The following is a 16,820-nucleotide window of genomic DNA, read 5'->3' on the forward strand; positions in this document are numbered from 1 at the left end:
CATGTAGAAAAATGTGTTAAAATTTTTGTTTTATGCCAAGTATTAGCAGGTTGAAACTGGTTGAAGCGCATAGAAATGGAAAATTTAAAAAGGCACCCTTTTCAAAGTGGTTTTGAGGATCATTATTAACCCTTGTGCCGCCTAATAAATCATCCTAAGAAGCCTCGTAGACACCAGCCGGATCTGCCATGAAAGTTAATGAATTTTTATGATTCAACATAAAACCAGTGAAACAAAACAAACGCACTATCCAAATTGTTCATATATGTAAAATGTTGCTGAAGTCTTGTTTCAATTAGGTACGAAAATCGTAAAAACGAACGTTTCTTCGCCTTTTCTAATTGGGTTTTACTGTTTGCCTCCTCGTGAATGTCTAATTACGCCTTTAACAGATGATAGATTTCCGATCGGGATAATGTGCGCAATGTGCATTGCGGTATTTTCAGAGCTACTAAAACTGCCGCTAGATATGCATCTTTGATTTATTATGCCACCAGCCATTTATAGGTAAAGTTCGTTCACAGATATTTGATGCATTCCACCTCTTTTGTTATTCTCCGCAATTAAGCAGTACAGTGGTTGGTTTGGTTTACGATTTACGTCCTACTCTAATTAGGATTACAATATAAAATTCACAAAAAATTCTGAAACAATAGAAATATATAATATTGCAACACGCACGATCCGCAACTATTATTTGGATGAATCAATTTGCGCATAAGGACACAATACCTAATATAGAAAAGTTAAATTTTGATGTTTCCTTTTCCACTCGTCAGTAACTGACACCAACTTGCCGGCAGTTAGACAATATATCCAGACTGGCAGCAAGTTGGTGTCAGTTACTGACGAGTGGAAAAGGAAACATCAAATTCAATTTTTCTATATTAGGTGTTGTGCCCTTATGCGTAATTTGGTTCATCCATTTATATTAGGAATAAATAAAGGAACGTGATTTTCTTTAAACCACTGTTTTTGAACTGGTCGGAAATGTAGCTAGAACAAATGATTTTGAATCATTCTGAAATTTTTACAATATATTCATAATCACTTTCTTTATTTTTTCATCGTGTAATTTATTGTACATAACAAGTAGTATTGTAAATTCTACGTGATCTACACTGGTGTAACCCCTTACGAAATTTTTAGAACCTGAACGAGATCGCCGATTTCGGTGCAGATTCCGCACTCGAGGAATATGCGGCTGAACACCGAGCTTTAGAAATACACCAGGCCACAAAGGTGATGATCCTTAGAAGATACAATTGATTATTTTGCGTCAGAATTATTTTGAAGTAAGAAGAAGATAGTCTAGTAATGTTATCCATTTCCAAGATGTTTTCTAAAAACTGTTGTTGCAATACCCTAGCGGAACGGAGCGAATCTAGCAAGTTAAAAATTTGAAAGAAAAGTTTTCGGGCAGTCATTTAACAAACAAAATTGCACATTGATTTTTGTCTAATTAAAGACTTACTAAAATATTTTGCTATCGGAATCTTTAGATTATTCGCCCGAAAATGAGAAAAAGTCTCAAAATTTATATAAACAGAAATCACACCGATTATGTTAATTAAGATTTCTGTAACGTGTTGGACTGCCAAATTAAGCTTCTTTTATTTTTTTTAATGTAACTAATATGGCGGTTTATTCTGATAACCCTTACCCAAGGTTAATGGGTTTGACGTAATTGCAAACATCATCAAGCAAATTTCGTACATCAGTTATAAAAAACATCTTGACAGACACTTGCTTAAAGATGCTTTTTGCATTACACCTCGATAGTGGTGCATCGAAGAGGCGGAGAGGGATTATGGGCCTTTTCATGTGTTTTTTTAAACTCTGCACTTGATTATACTAACGATCAAGCCCTAGCCTGTGGTCGTGACAGCTGGGTTAAGAATGGACTCAGAGCTCACGAATATGATAGTGGACAATCCTTCCTACGATTCATTGGTCACTTTTTTCCGGTGTTTTTTATATTATTATTATTTAATATCAAGCAGTACAATACAATTCATTTTTAGACAAACAATATACAAACGACCAGTCTACGTAGCACTATCAACAAATGTCTACTGTTGTTTATCAACAAATGTCCAAAAAATTTCCGTAATCGACAATAAACTCTCTCGCTTGTTCCATCTTATCTCTCTTATTTCTTTTTTAAAAACAAGCAGAGAAAGTTCGTGTACTCTCAAATTAAACGACGTGGCTCTTACAGTCAGCTTTTAATTGCATCGAAGAAAGTGGGATTTTTAGTTGGAGAATATCCTCTATGTCCGCTACGTTAACCTTCATTCGTTTGATAATGATTTGGCTGCACCAACCCCATATTATCTTAGCTTTCGTACAATACTTGATTCGATGTTCATTGGTATCAGACAAACCACATTTCTCAGGGTGTTTGAATTTGTGCGTTTGATTTGATTCATTGGGGTTGAACCGATCGGATAAATTAAGGTACGATTAGTTTACCGACGTGCATTAATCATCCATTCCCAGTCAGCAGAGCATGATAAAATTCGAACGGAATGCAATTGTCGTTATAGTAAATCATTATCATTTGTTGGCTTTTAGCTGAGTACTTTTCTTCTACTTCATTTGTCTGTTTTTCTGTTCTTCTAGTAGTTTACTCCTCCACTACTCATGTATACCAAAAGTAATATCGGCTAATTTATACGCTTTTACTTAATCTCTTTACATCTTTTTTCTTTTTTTCGAATGTAATTTTACTATACCTTAAATTAGATTCATACTAACACTAACTAACACAATCAATTGCATATTCTCTCACATTCACTCGCAATCTCTCATTTGAAACGTACAATCGCTCGTGGCCTTCGTGATAACACAAACCTTCGTGATAACACAAACGCTAACATGTAACTGCGATCAACCGCGCCGACGTGCGCCCGCAATCTCGCCAACATTAAAACACCCCGGCAATTATGTGAACGTTTTAGCACCTATAAATTTACAAACGCGGTCTCACGTATTAACCCACCGCTCGCGCGATCAAGGATCGATCACGTCCGGAAGTCTCTACCCTCGGTCCTAGTAGCCTAACCTCATGCCTTCAGTTGGACTAATCAAAAAAATAACGCCAAACAACATCCATGGCGACCCGAGCAAACGAAAAGCTTATAATGCCCCCATGCTCATGATCCAAATTCACCCCCACTGCATGGTGTTTTGATAGTGTTTGGAATGGGTTCAACCCATGGTCCGGAAGATCCTATTTAAAAACCATATTCTGGTGTATTTATGGGTTTTTTAGACCATTTCATGGTATTTCGATGGTTGTAAAATTCGGTGCGTACCATATTCATAGTATTTTTATGTGTATGTATGCTGTTTGAACCCATGATAATTTGCTCGGGGACATGACCGGGAACTCTAGTGGTATGGGAAAACTCTCATCTAGTATCTGAACCGTATACTGAAAATTAAGTTCTGAGTCACAGAGCGACAAACATCTTAACATACAAACGCTTGAGCTTCGTCCACGCACAGCTACGTCCGTGATCTTGCAAACATGAAAACACCCTGATGATCAAGTGAATGTTTAAGCACTTATAAACTCACAAACGCGGTCTCAAGCGCGAACCTACAAACCCCCATGTTTGCGCGAAAATGCATTGGCCACGTCCGGAAATCTCTACTTTCGGTCTTAACTGCCTGGGTCCATGCCTTTAGTTGGACCAAAAAAATCTCATAGCTCATATTGACTAGAAAACTCGTTCCATACCGACATGACCGGGAATTCTAGTGCTATGGTGAAACTTACTCTCTTTTAACATCTGAACCATACACTAAAAAATAAATATCAGATTCACGGTCTACTCGCCATCATTCAAGAATATACGCGAATGGGCACACGATTATAAAATCGAATATATGCACGCAAAGTTACATACACCCTAGCACACGTGACAAAGACATCCAAACGCTCGATTCTTCGAGTACATCCACGCTCACCTACGTCTGGGATCTCACAAACAGGATAACGCCCTGATGATTAGATGTACGTGCGAATAGACGCACGGCTATAAAATTGAATTTATACACGCGAAGTTCTATATACGCACATGTGGAATAAGAACACCCACGGGTGCGAACACGGTAGCGTACAAGCGCTCGAGACCTTCACGATTATGCTCGCGTTCAATGAATAGCACATTCAGAATCACGGCCCGCTGTATTGGCCTTAAGGGGGCATCAGAACAATCTTTGACTTAATGCAACAAGCATTAAGGGCTGTCGGACAGTGGTGCCGACAAGTTAAATTATCAGTTAACCCAAGCAAAACTTCAATGGTTCTTTTCGCGAAGAAGCGAATAACAACCGGGGTTCGTCCCTTGCAGTTCTTTGATTCTGAGCTACTGTGTGCAGATCAAGTCAAATACGTTGGAGTTATATTGGATTCTAAACTGAATTGGTCTGCTCACATTGAGTTCCGAGTCAAGAAAGCGTACATGGCCTTCGGGCAGTGCAGACGAACTTTTGGAAAGACCTGGGATCTCAAACCTAAATACATCTATTGGATTTACACGACAATTGCACGCCCAATAGTGTCACACGGATGCCTTGTGTGGTGGCAGAGAGGAGAGGTAATGACAGTCCAGTCAGAGCTAAACCATCTGCAAAGAATGGCATTCATAGCGTTTACTGGTGCTTTCACCACAACTCCGACTGCTGCTTTTGAGGCACTTTTAAATATCAAACCATTACACATGCACCTCAAACAAGAAGCATTATCATGTGCATACAGACTGTAGGTTGCTGGGCTTTGGAACAGTAACCATGTTGATCTTGCTACCAGTCATACACGATTGTGGTCACAAATGGTTGCATGGGGCGAAGATATTCTTGCTCCCAGCGATGTAATATCGCTCACATGTAGTTTTCCTTACAGGACATTCCATGTGAAGATTTCCTCTCGAGAGGAGTGGTTGTCTGGCTATATAGAAAAACAACAACAAACGCAAGTGGTCTGTTACACTGACGGTTCTCTGATGGAGGGACGTGCTGGTGTCTACTGTCGTGAAATGAGATTGGAACAATCTCACTCACTAGGTAGATACTTTACTGTATTCGAAGCAGAAATCTTTGCGATTATGTGCGGGGTACAATCGGCCCTTCAACTGAGTTTGTCCGGCAAAGTTATAAACTTCTGCTCTGATAGTCAGGCTGCAATCAAGGCCCTTAAGTCAGCATTGTCAATACTATCTACCTTGTCTGGGTGCCCGGACATTCCGGTATTACTGGAACTGAATGGGCTGAAGAATTGGGCAGGGCAAGTTCAGCGATTGACTTTGTTGGTCCTGAGCCCGCCCTGCCAACTTCGACAAGATGGATATAGGAAAAAATACGGTTCTGGGCTTCGTCCGAGCATCGTTATTAATGGAGAAATTTACAAACGTGTCCCCAAAAAGTGCTCAGCGATTTCGAAATATCTCTTACTTTTTTCGAAGCTAGACTGCTGCATGCTGACCAGAGCTTTAACCGACCAATGCAAACTCAATTATTACATGGCGACTATTCAGCGCGCTGAGTCTTTTTCATGTGATCTTTGTGAATCCGACTACGGAACCGCATATCATCTGATATGCAACTATCCAGCAGTTACATAGACGACACCATGTTTGGACGACTGAAACTCAGAGACATACTAAAGTTGCTTATCCTATGTGGTAAAGAGCTTTAGGATTACTCGCAGGCGAGTTGAACTACTTGTGAGATTAACTTACCTGCTGTTTGTTTTTGTTTCTGTGCTGTTATTTTTCCCACCCTTCCAATTCAACTTCCTCACACCTCCTTCTTCTTTCCTTCCGATCAGGAAATAACGAAAACACACGGCAAGGCACAAATCCCCGACTACATACGGGGAACGTGCAATTTAAGCCAACATATTCTGATTCGTGATTCCCTTTTTCGGCCGAAAAGGACTTTTTTGACATTTTATTTTGGGAAAATGAATATAGTACGCACCAATTTGGTATAATATAAATTTAGAACAATGTTTGAGGATGAAAAAAGACTTTACTACAATATGTGAAATTGAAAATTATTAATGTAGGCAAAGCGATCCTGGCTTCAATTCTCATTTGAAATCATAATGCCACGCATTTTTTACTTGAGAGGGTTGTATGCCATCGATGAACCGAAATTTTTTTTATTAATTTTGAACATTTACCACAAACATTAGTTCTTAAAAAACATTGCTTTAATGAAAAAATGTCGTTGAGTCAAAAAAGGTAAAAAAATATATTTCTGCGGTTCTCATAGAACAATTCCCTTCAAAACAAATGCTATACGAAGATATTTGTTTCACTAGTTTTCTCGTAATCCATTACACCAATTTAAAAAAAACACAGTTTTGAGAAAACACAGTTTAAAGTTTTCGGTAAAAAAATAAACTTACTGCAGTTAGAATTCCGAGAACAGGCTTTTGAAACTTTGGAAAAATATTCTCAAGGCTTATATCTATCCATTAAAACCAAAACAAAAAAATCGATTTTTTTAACGTGAGCAATTTTTTTTGGGTGACATTTTCCGTCTCGTTTACAATTGTAATTATGGGGATCTCTTCCCAGACCGTATGTCTACAGCTCCAGTAGGACAACTTTAAAAAATCTCATATAGCAAATTATCGGATAACATTTACGTGTATGGGGTTGAAGTTATATTATCATTCTCAGCTCCTAAATTTTCTTGAGTTCACATTTTTTCATTGCTGCATTATAGATTTTTTCTAATTTCTTTGATAGCGTCATAATGATCGATTAATTTTAATATAAACTGAGGTATTAGATTCTAAATTCTAAGTCAATTTCACTGTAGTAATTTTCAGAAGTAAATAAATTATGGAAGTTTGTGGTGCGGAATACTTTTGATATCTCAGATTTCAGTTCTTACCTGCCTTGTATTTCTTTTAAGCCAAATTATTGCTTTTGAATCTCAGGAAAATGACATGCATTACCCATGGCATTACACAGATAAAAAAAATCATGTAAAATGATGTGTTAATTTTACATTGTCCACAAATCGTGCTATTAATAACATGCGTATGTGTTGGTAACCATACCATACTACATCAAAAGAAAAAAATCCCGTAATATAATATACCAAGACTTGAACCGACAACCATTGCCTTACCAAAGACACCCCCTTACTGACTGAGCTAAAGCGACACATAATAATGGAACTGCAAAGTGGCTTACATAAGTTTCGCTTGAGCGTTAACGATCCTAGGCTGCCCTTGTATGCAAAAGTGACGTAAGCGCCATTTTGGTCACATTTCATTTTTTCATATTTCTGAATTCTCCACAAAAATCCACGTCTCTCAGTGTAATTGTCTTTAAAAAATTATGCAAAATGGCCTTTTGAAACGAGAAAAACAAAGTGACGTAGACGCCATTTTTTTGCCAAAGTGACGTACCGGTGCAATATAGTATTGAAGGTATATTTAACAAGGCAAAACAATTTATTCTTAAGCTGTTGTATCATAAGTAATGTTGGGAGCTAGATAAGCACCATTTTGTGATGTAAATGGCTTGGGTGGTGTTATATTTATGCTAGGGTGGTATTCAAATTAGTTCTTTTAGCACGATAAAAAATTTAACTAATTATATTTTATAAAGAAGTCTCCTGTGCAAGTTCGAATGCTTCTTTAAAGCAGCAAGCTTAGCCTTTTTCAACATGTATTTTTCATACCACAATAATGTACGAATGTATCTTGGTGAAAACTTTCGTACCCAACCAATTAATTTCAAAACCAATTCCAACCAAAACATCTGCAAATGAAATGGAATTTATTCAAGTCTCATAAACCGTGAGTTGAACTGTTCACATATCCGGCTCCAAATTTATACGAAAATTTCATGGGGTCAGTCCGAGGCAATGTTAAGCCAGTTTCATTAATTTTTCAAAGTATAGCATGAAAACTGGTATTAATATAACATGAACATTAATAAATTGTTTATATAAACCCTCTAAACTAATTTTGAAACCATCTGAGAGACTTTGTGGATTCAAAATGAGTAACCCATACCTGTGAAACGTTTGTACCTGAATACACCTGTTATTCGACACGCCTGATCCACTAAAAATGCAATCAACTCCAGAATAACCGTGTACTAGGAAGACTTCAAATATGCTTGAATAGTTTATAGACAACCTATAGGATGTATTTTGATGTGCCGTGTAACAGGAATATTCACTAAAAATTACCAAAGAAGCGGGAAACCGGAATTACCGGGATCAGTCGTTAAGTGGAACACTGTATCCAAATGTCTTCAAATATGATTGTATTTTTCACAGATTACAGAATTTGATGTGCCGCATGACATAAATAATTACTAGAATTGTTTGGTCCGAACTTCCATATTCCAGAATTGTTAATAAAGTGTCCCTATTTGGCATTGAATTTGCATTGTCCATAAATTATAGAGTTGATATTATTTGATATGTCGCATGACAGAAATGTTTAACAAAAACGTTTCATCCCGGATGACTTTACATGTGACAGCATTGTTCGTAGAAAACCAAGCTGGTGCACCTTGATGTGCCGCGTGATAGGAATATTCACTTAAAAATGTGTCCGTTGAAAAGGAATCCGGAATCACCGAATGGGTTGTAAAGTTTCTCCGTGTTTCCGAATGACTTTACATCATCGTTAATTTGACGGATGGCAGGTATCTTCAAGTATAAATGTTTCATAAACATGGGTAGCGCATTCCATATTCACTAGGGCTTCCAGCCCAGAACTGCTTCCACGTTGCCTGAAAGAGGCCTACATGATACCAAAATGAAGTTATAGTGTTCAAATGTAGGATAAAATATACAATACATTTTATAATAATGCCTGACTTGCAGCTAAACTTTGAAAAATTAATGAAAATGTACTGAATGGCCCTCGGACATAACCCACGGAACATCCGTATAGATCCAAAACCGACCATCTGACCAGACCACCACATATAGCCTCGGAAACTTGAAGGAAGTAATAATCATTTGCAGATAATTCAGTTGAAACGGTTGATAATATACGACACGTTTTACCCGGTACTTTTGGTTTGTATACGTACGTCAGAATTGCATAAAAACAGTGAAATGAAATCGCTATTTTTTGCAAAAGTGACGATAGCTAAAATTTACAAGGTTTTTGCCAAAAATTGAAAATTTAAGCATTTGGCTATTATCTACGATGGATTGTACACATTTTGAACAGAACAGATAGTTGAAACATTATTCGTGCTTTTGAAAACATCACGAAACACAAAAATTGGTTTCCTGAAAAATATTCCTATTGGCGCTAACGTCAGAATTGCATAAAAGGGCAGTAGCGTACTAAGTTGCGGCTTGTGCATATATGGGTACAAAGCAATTAGTTTCTCTGCTTAACACCGCTTCGTAAAAAATCTTGTAAAATAAAATATTTTGGCTGAACGTTGAATGAATAGCGCACAAAACTCGAGCAGAATAATGTTAATTTCCATAGGCACATACAGATTTGCATGATTTTCAGGATTCATTTTATGTGCATGGTATGTAGCGCAAATTTATTCGTGAAATAAGTTTATTTTCATTATTTTTATGATTATAACGGAGATAAAGTGGTTCCAAAAGATTCAATATAGTTTTTAACGTGGTGGGATATAGAGGGCACTGATGTTCAAGCGGAATATGACCGTTCTGAAGCTGCTCAATTTTTACCTTTTAGTGCTCAATACAATTCTCCTAGAATATTCACAATAGTCCAATTGCGTGAAAAACATAGCCAAAGACAGCCCAAATTGATAAGCTTTATCAGTTTTCAGTAATATTGCACCATACCGAAGATATATGAAAAATTCATTTTCCATCATCAACGTAAACTGTCCCTGGCAGCACTGCTCCATCGGAATCCAATCAGACTATTTGCAATAACTTCGGTTCTAGAGCTGATCCTGGTAATTGTTAATGCTCAAATGAACGGCAATAGTCACATTTATTAGTCTTACTTGTTTTTGTGAGTAAATCTTACCCCAATGAAAAGTTATAGCTGTTGAAAAACGTTGTTGTCCACAAACAACATGGGCATGAATGGGTTAAACGGTACGAAATTAAAATACAATGAACGACCTTCCAAGGAAAGTATATCGGAGTTTCGTTTTTATGCAAACAATTGTGTGCGATGTATCGCCAGGGAACTACTACATAATTGATTCATCTTTCTTAGGTTTACTAATGTAATGCAAAAATAATGCTTTCGGTCCAGACGAGTCAAACTCAACTTATTGAATAATCTACCTTATTACTCATTGAATTTATTAAATAGTTTTCTTATTAAATAGAACATTGTTCCTCTTGACTGGAGACAAGTAACAATGATTGCTGTTCAAAAATCGAGAATACCACATTTCACATCGCTTGGTTGTAATGCTTTTTTTTGTATCCGGAAATTGTTGGAGAAAATTAGCCGCTAGATATCAATTGGACTTTCTCAATGAAATGTCCAGCAATCCAACGTTCAACGATTATATTTTTAGTATTAGGCTTGCTAAGAGATTTTTTTTTGCGTTTGTGGCATGGCTTACGATTTTGAGCACGTTGTTTGGTCATATGCTTTTGGTGCTAGGGTTTTTTGGATGATTCTATATGGAACCATTAGTACCGTCCGAAAGATCCGTCAGTAGCTTTCCAACGTGCACTACTACCTCTACCTCATCATAGCTCAACAACCATAAAAAACGATCATATATAGACGTTATTGCCCTGGGATAAAATCTACAACCTTCGAGAAACCGAACAGTTACAAATAGCCAATACGCACCGTGTCACAACGGGAGGTGGCGCTACGAGAGCTAGAGCTAGTCAGCTAGCTGAACTACTCCAAACTATAATCGTGAGAGATATCATTCCCATTGCCCACTTTCGTATTGACCGCCAGGGTACCGATAAACGAGCGCCCCGTTCACTATCGCGATGCCCGTTGATGGCTTATAGACAGCGATTGAACCTACCTGAGATCCCCAGCTGGGCGCAACAGTGAGCAACCCACTGCGCGTGTAAATAAATCTGTAATCGATTCGTTGGTGAAATTGCCCAATGTTAATTCTCTTCTTGTTCGAGCCGCTGCTGGCTGTTTGTGTGAAACTGGGAGGAAATTAATTGACCGGAGATGGAGCCACGAGCAACAATCAGAGTTGGAAAAGTGTGGCTCACAATCAGCACAATTATGATCGAGTACGAGGAAAATAGCATTCGTAACGATTTCACTTGAGAAACTTATGGTTTACGCAAAGAGCGTTCAAGTTCTATTACAACTGGTGATTGAGAAAGTATCTATCGATTCGTTTGGCAAAGGTAAGCCTTGTAGTACTATGTACATAAGTATGGAAAAATAACCAGCTGTGGTTGGTTTCAAACGTGTTTAAATTTATTTTATTTTTAACACAAACTCGGTGGGACGCCGTTGCATGCACAACCGAGATGCTCCCCGGAGATGCATAAAATGCAACCGTCAACAGTGCAACAGTACATCAAAACCAAGTACATCAATGGTAATATCTGCGGGAGTGAAAATGATGTCAGTGATGCTTTCGTTATATTGGAAAGAATCGGAAATCATCTTAATGAGATAGCTCACATCGACGATATCCAGTATTCTCTCAGCTTCCTCTATGTAAGGACGGCTGAAACTCGTAATCGCAATTGCGTTGCTGCTGGACTGTTGCATCCCAGATGTTGTATAACAGATCGTAGTCGGATTCACAAAGATCACATGAAAATGACTCAGCCCACTGAATAGTAGCCATGTGACAATTGAACCCTGATCAGAATGCCACAGTTTTGTTTCGAAAAGTGTAAGACATGGACACGGTTTTTCCAAGACCAAGACCTGATCTTTTCCTTAATCCAACTTGTTGAAATTGGCTAAGCAGGCTCAGGACCAACAAAGTCAATATCTGTGCCTGCTCTGGCCAATTTGTCGGCCCATTTATTACTAGCACAGGTTAATAATATTGTCAATGCTTAGTTCCTCTATTTGAATTCGACATGCAAGCACTAGCTTAGACTGGGATTTGTGGCGATTGTTGGTACCGTCATATGGGGGAACATTGATCATTTTTTCAACAGTTTTTCGAAATACTATCTTCAATTCAGATAGACTAATTGAATTTTTAAAATGGTTCTCGAAGATTGAAAGTATTTGAATTGTTGCGTATTTTGTTTCGTTTTACTATAAAAATAAATTAGGGTGGATGTACCAATAGTCGCATACTAAAGGAAAACTTTTGATAAAAAATCGACGTCGGCGGTAAAACATGATGATGAGTTATGTTCTACCATATACCATGCGGTAGACTTGGGTGCAACGCCCAACTCCTACTTAGCAGAAGGCAAAGGATTCTTCACATTTCCTTTCGATCATGTCCATATGAGCCTGCCTAGTCCTAGTTTTCCGTTCTAAATTTATAACTGATTCGCTCTAGAATATCTATTCGTCTTTCAATTTCATTGCTTTCGTTTCTCTTAGTCTAAAATTTGTCTAAAATTTGTCGAAAATAATCAACAAAATCGATATAGTGAAACAGTAAATAACAACCCGGTGGAGCGGAAGAATCAATAGAAGGACAAAATAACAGATGGAGCTCAGTATTTACCGTGCAGAATATGTCGGGAGTTGATCGATGCAATTTGTTTCTGTACCTTTCACATTTCAGGATATCCTTGTTAGTAAATTTATTCCAAATACACGAATGAACGAATTTTCAATCACTTTCATTTCTTCACTAAAACATTTAAGTCTGCGAAATGATATTTTGTTTATTTATTCCTGTAAACTATGTCCCTCAATAAGCTGTATAGACAACGCAATGATATTTATCTCTCGTGGGTCTTATAAATAACAAATTTTGGTTTCCCTTACAAAAAAATAAATGCAAAATATTTTACTCACACATTGAGAAAAGTTGCCACCTGTGTTGCAATGTATTGTAATGTAATAGGAACTGTCATTATATACAGCATAATTTACAGTGTACTAGTAACCTTTTGTGCCACGGCGCACAGTGGGACCAATCCAAAAAAGGTGGGACAAAACCTATTTGAGGCCTTAGATGTCATTTTAGAGCCAGCATTTCTTCGTAGGATATGTTCACAATATTATTCTGCAACTTTTTAAATAGAATATTTTGTTGTTGGACTAAAGTAGAGCACCCGAGCAAAAAAAATTTTTTCAAAAAATTGTTTTAGAGGGTCGATGTCTTCGACAAAGTTGTAGAAAATTATGTTTTGAATAACTTCTTCTAAGATACCACAGACATCAGACCTCAAATTTGAGCCAAATTGTTGTTTTTTGAAAATATGACCAAAAATCAGTTTTTCGATATTTCCATGCTAAAAACCTTAATTGATTAATTTAATATGTTCTACAAACTTGCAGGTAACACCAAAATACAACTTTTTGTTGAAGGAACTAATAACCTAAAAACAATATTTTGGCTTCTAAAACTATTTTTCATATCAATTTACTCTATTTTCATCAAAGATTTCTGTTTTTAGGTGCACTTTTGTGCAGCCAAATTTTGGCTATTGCGATACTCTATTATTCGTAGGATAAAACTAATACTACATAGAAACGGGATATAGTTGGACGCATTGTTTAGGTGACCATTCATGTACGACGGTTTATAACATAAAATGTGTCTATATAATTTTTAATTTATATACATTATAAGCTATATTTTATATTTTGCACACACTTACAAGCACGTAGAATATATTGAGTTGATCAATTAACGTTACAATATGGAAAAGTGAAAAAATAATATAAATTTTGAAATTAAACTACCAAAGAACAACGATTTCGGCTCAAAAAATAAGTAAATGGTATTTTCAACAGAATTGTTCCAAATACAATATTTGACAATTTTGATGAAGACCTCAACCATTTAAACAAAATTTGATTTATTTAGTTCGGGATTTCTACATTAGTTTAACCAATAAGATTAGTTCTACAAATTCATAAAAGTAGAATAATATCTATTTGAGGCCTTAGATATTATAGAACCTAAATGTGTGGAAAAATATTCACAATATAATTGAATCATTTCTATCTTTTTAGATGGTTGAGGACTTCGGCAAAGTTGTATAACATTCAATTTCGAACATTTTTATTAAAAATACCTTATACATACTGTAGATTTATTTTTTAATCCGAAATCGTTGTTCTTTGGCAGTTTAAATTCAAAATTTATATTATTTTTTCACTTTTCCATATTGTAACCTTAATTGATCAATTCAATATGTTCTACGTGCTTGTAAGTGTGTGCAAAATATAAGATTTTGTTAATGGCTAATAATGTATATAAATTATAAATAATATAAGCACATTTTATGTTATAAACCGTCGTACATGAATGGTCACCCAAACAACGCGTCCAACTATATCCTGTTTCTATGTAGTATTAATTTTATTCTACGAATAATAGAGTATCAGAATAGCCAAAGTTTGGCTGCACAAAAGTGCACCTAAAAACAGAAATCTTTGATGAAAATAGAGTAAATTGATATGAAAAATAGTTTTAGACGCCAAAATATTGATTTTAGGTTATTAGTTCCTTCAACAAAAAGTTGTATTTTGGTATTACCTGCAAGTTTGTAGAACATATTAAATTAATCAATTAAGGTTTTTAGTATGGAAATATCGAAAAACTGATTTTTGATCATATTTTCAAAAAAAAACAACAATTTTGCCTGAAATTTGAGGTCTGATGTCTGTGGTATCTTGAAAACAGTTATTCAAAACATAATATTCTACAACTTTGTCGAATCGACCCTCTAAAACAATTTTTTGAAAAAAATTTTTTTGCTCGGGTACTCTACTTTAGTCCAACAACAAAATATTCTATTTAAAAAGTTGCAAAATAATATTGTGAACATATCATACGAAGAAATGCTGGTTCTAAACTGACATCTAAGGCCTCAAATAGGTTTTGTCCCTCCTTTTTTAGATTGGTCCCACTGTGCGGCGGCGCTAGTTTAGTATCTTTTATTTACTATTTTATAATATTTGCTGAAACTCTGTTTGAAGAAAATGGAAACGAAATGACGGTCATTTGTGGTGTGATACAGTCATGTTATATTTACCGTTACATTTGAAAGACCATCCTGCACAGAGATTGCACAGCACTGCTTGTAAGACAGCCCAAGTAATAATCCAAATTCTAATTGGTTTTATTTAAGTTTTATGGTAGTTTTGTGAAAGCATTCCATAGTGAATCTGGTTTTAACATTGTTTATGAAAGGGGCATTTAGTTTTATATACTTGACAAGGTTTAAGAGTGCTTCAAGAACTCTTGAAGAAATATCCCAAAAACTAAATATTTCGTAAGAGTAATTAGTCTTATGAGCAATTTTAACCCTAGAACGTTACACTTGCGTTTTCCACCCTAGAACGTTGCACTGTGGTACAAATATACCGGACGCGCTTAATTGCAATTTTCGCAGGTAAAAATGCAAGCAAAAGAAATGTATCATTTTCTTTGTTTTTTAATTGCAAAACCAGCAGTGTAAGTGAAAGTACGGAATTTATTGAACTAATGATACATAAATGGGTTTGACCAAAAAAGTGAAAAAGCACGGTTTTGACTTTTTTCACAAAAATTACTATAGCTTCTCGAATTTTTAACAGTTTTGAAAAAAATCTAATGATTCTAAAAGTTGAAAGAATGGTCCATAAACGTAATAAAATGGAATTTCGATATTTAAGAAAAAGCGCAATTATTTGGAAGAGCGAAAGTTTAAAAATCGGCTTTTGGAAAATACCACGAAATGGGATGGAAATTGAAATGTAAAAAATATTTTTGACCAGTAGTACATTGGTAACACGCAACGTTACTGTTACAGCAGTTACTGTGCGCAAATTATACTTGCGAGCAATTATTTTGAAAAACTATAAAGAGCGAACAATAAAATAATGAAAATCAGCAAAAATAAAAACGATTTTTTTTTCTACTTCAAAATTAAATTAAATTAATTTAATTGAATAAATGATTAAAAACGATTATATAACACTAATTGTTGCTTATGTAGTAAACAACCAGTATTTAAACTGGTATTGTCACGAGTCACATTTGCACTGACAGGACGAAACCCGACGAAACACTAACGGCAACCGTACACTGGGGTACAAATGTACCCCACGCCAACTTTGACACCTGCTTCTACGAAAGCTATAAGCAAACTGGGTATATCACTTTTTCCTACTCTTACTAGGAACTCTAAATTGAATTATGGTTAGCGTCCCAGGTCGATGAATGCCGAACTCTCGTCTTCACACGGCTCCAAAGAAGGCGTGGGGGTACATTTCTACCTTTAAATATGTAGGTGCTGTACATATTGCGAGATGTCGTTAGTTGTTCGTATAGCTCTATTTAACGTGTGTTATTGAAATAAATCATCAACTTTTAGATGGAATTGTGATTATCATAATAATTAATCATACGCATTTTCATTTCATCATTGTCATTTTCGATATTAAATAGACTGGATTTGTGGCGATGTTCCATCGAACCTTTCTGTCTTGAAAAATTTCTATTAGTTTTATTCAAGTCCAACAGCTCTTCTTCAAGTGTGTCATAAATAAAAATGAATTTATTACGATCTTGAAAAGCTTCTATTACTCTTGAGCAAGAATAATTAGTTTTAATAAGATCTTATGGCGGTTTTTTGTTAAATCCAATGACAAGTAATGGCGTCGTGGATATTTTTGATCACTTCGAAATGGTAGCCACTAGCATAAGAATTAAAAAAAAATACCTATTTCAATA

Source organism: Topomyia yanbarensis, chromosome 3 (assembly GCF_030247195.1).
Source record: "Topomyia yanbarensis strain Yona2022 chromosome 3, ASM3024719v1, whole genome shotgun sequence".
NCBI lineage: Eukaryota > Metazoa > Arthropoda > Insecta > Diptera > Culicidae > Topomyia > Topomyia yanbarensis.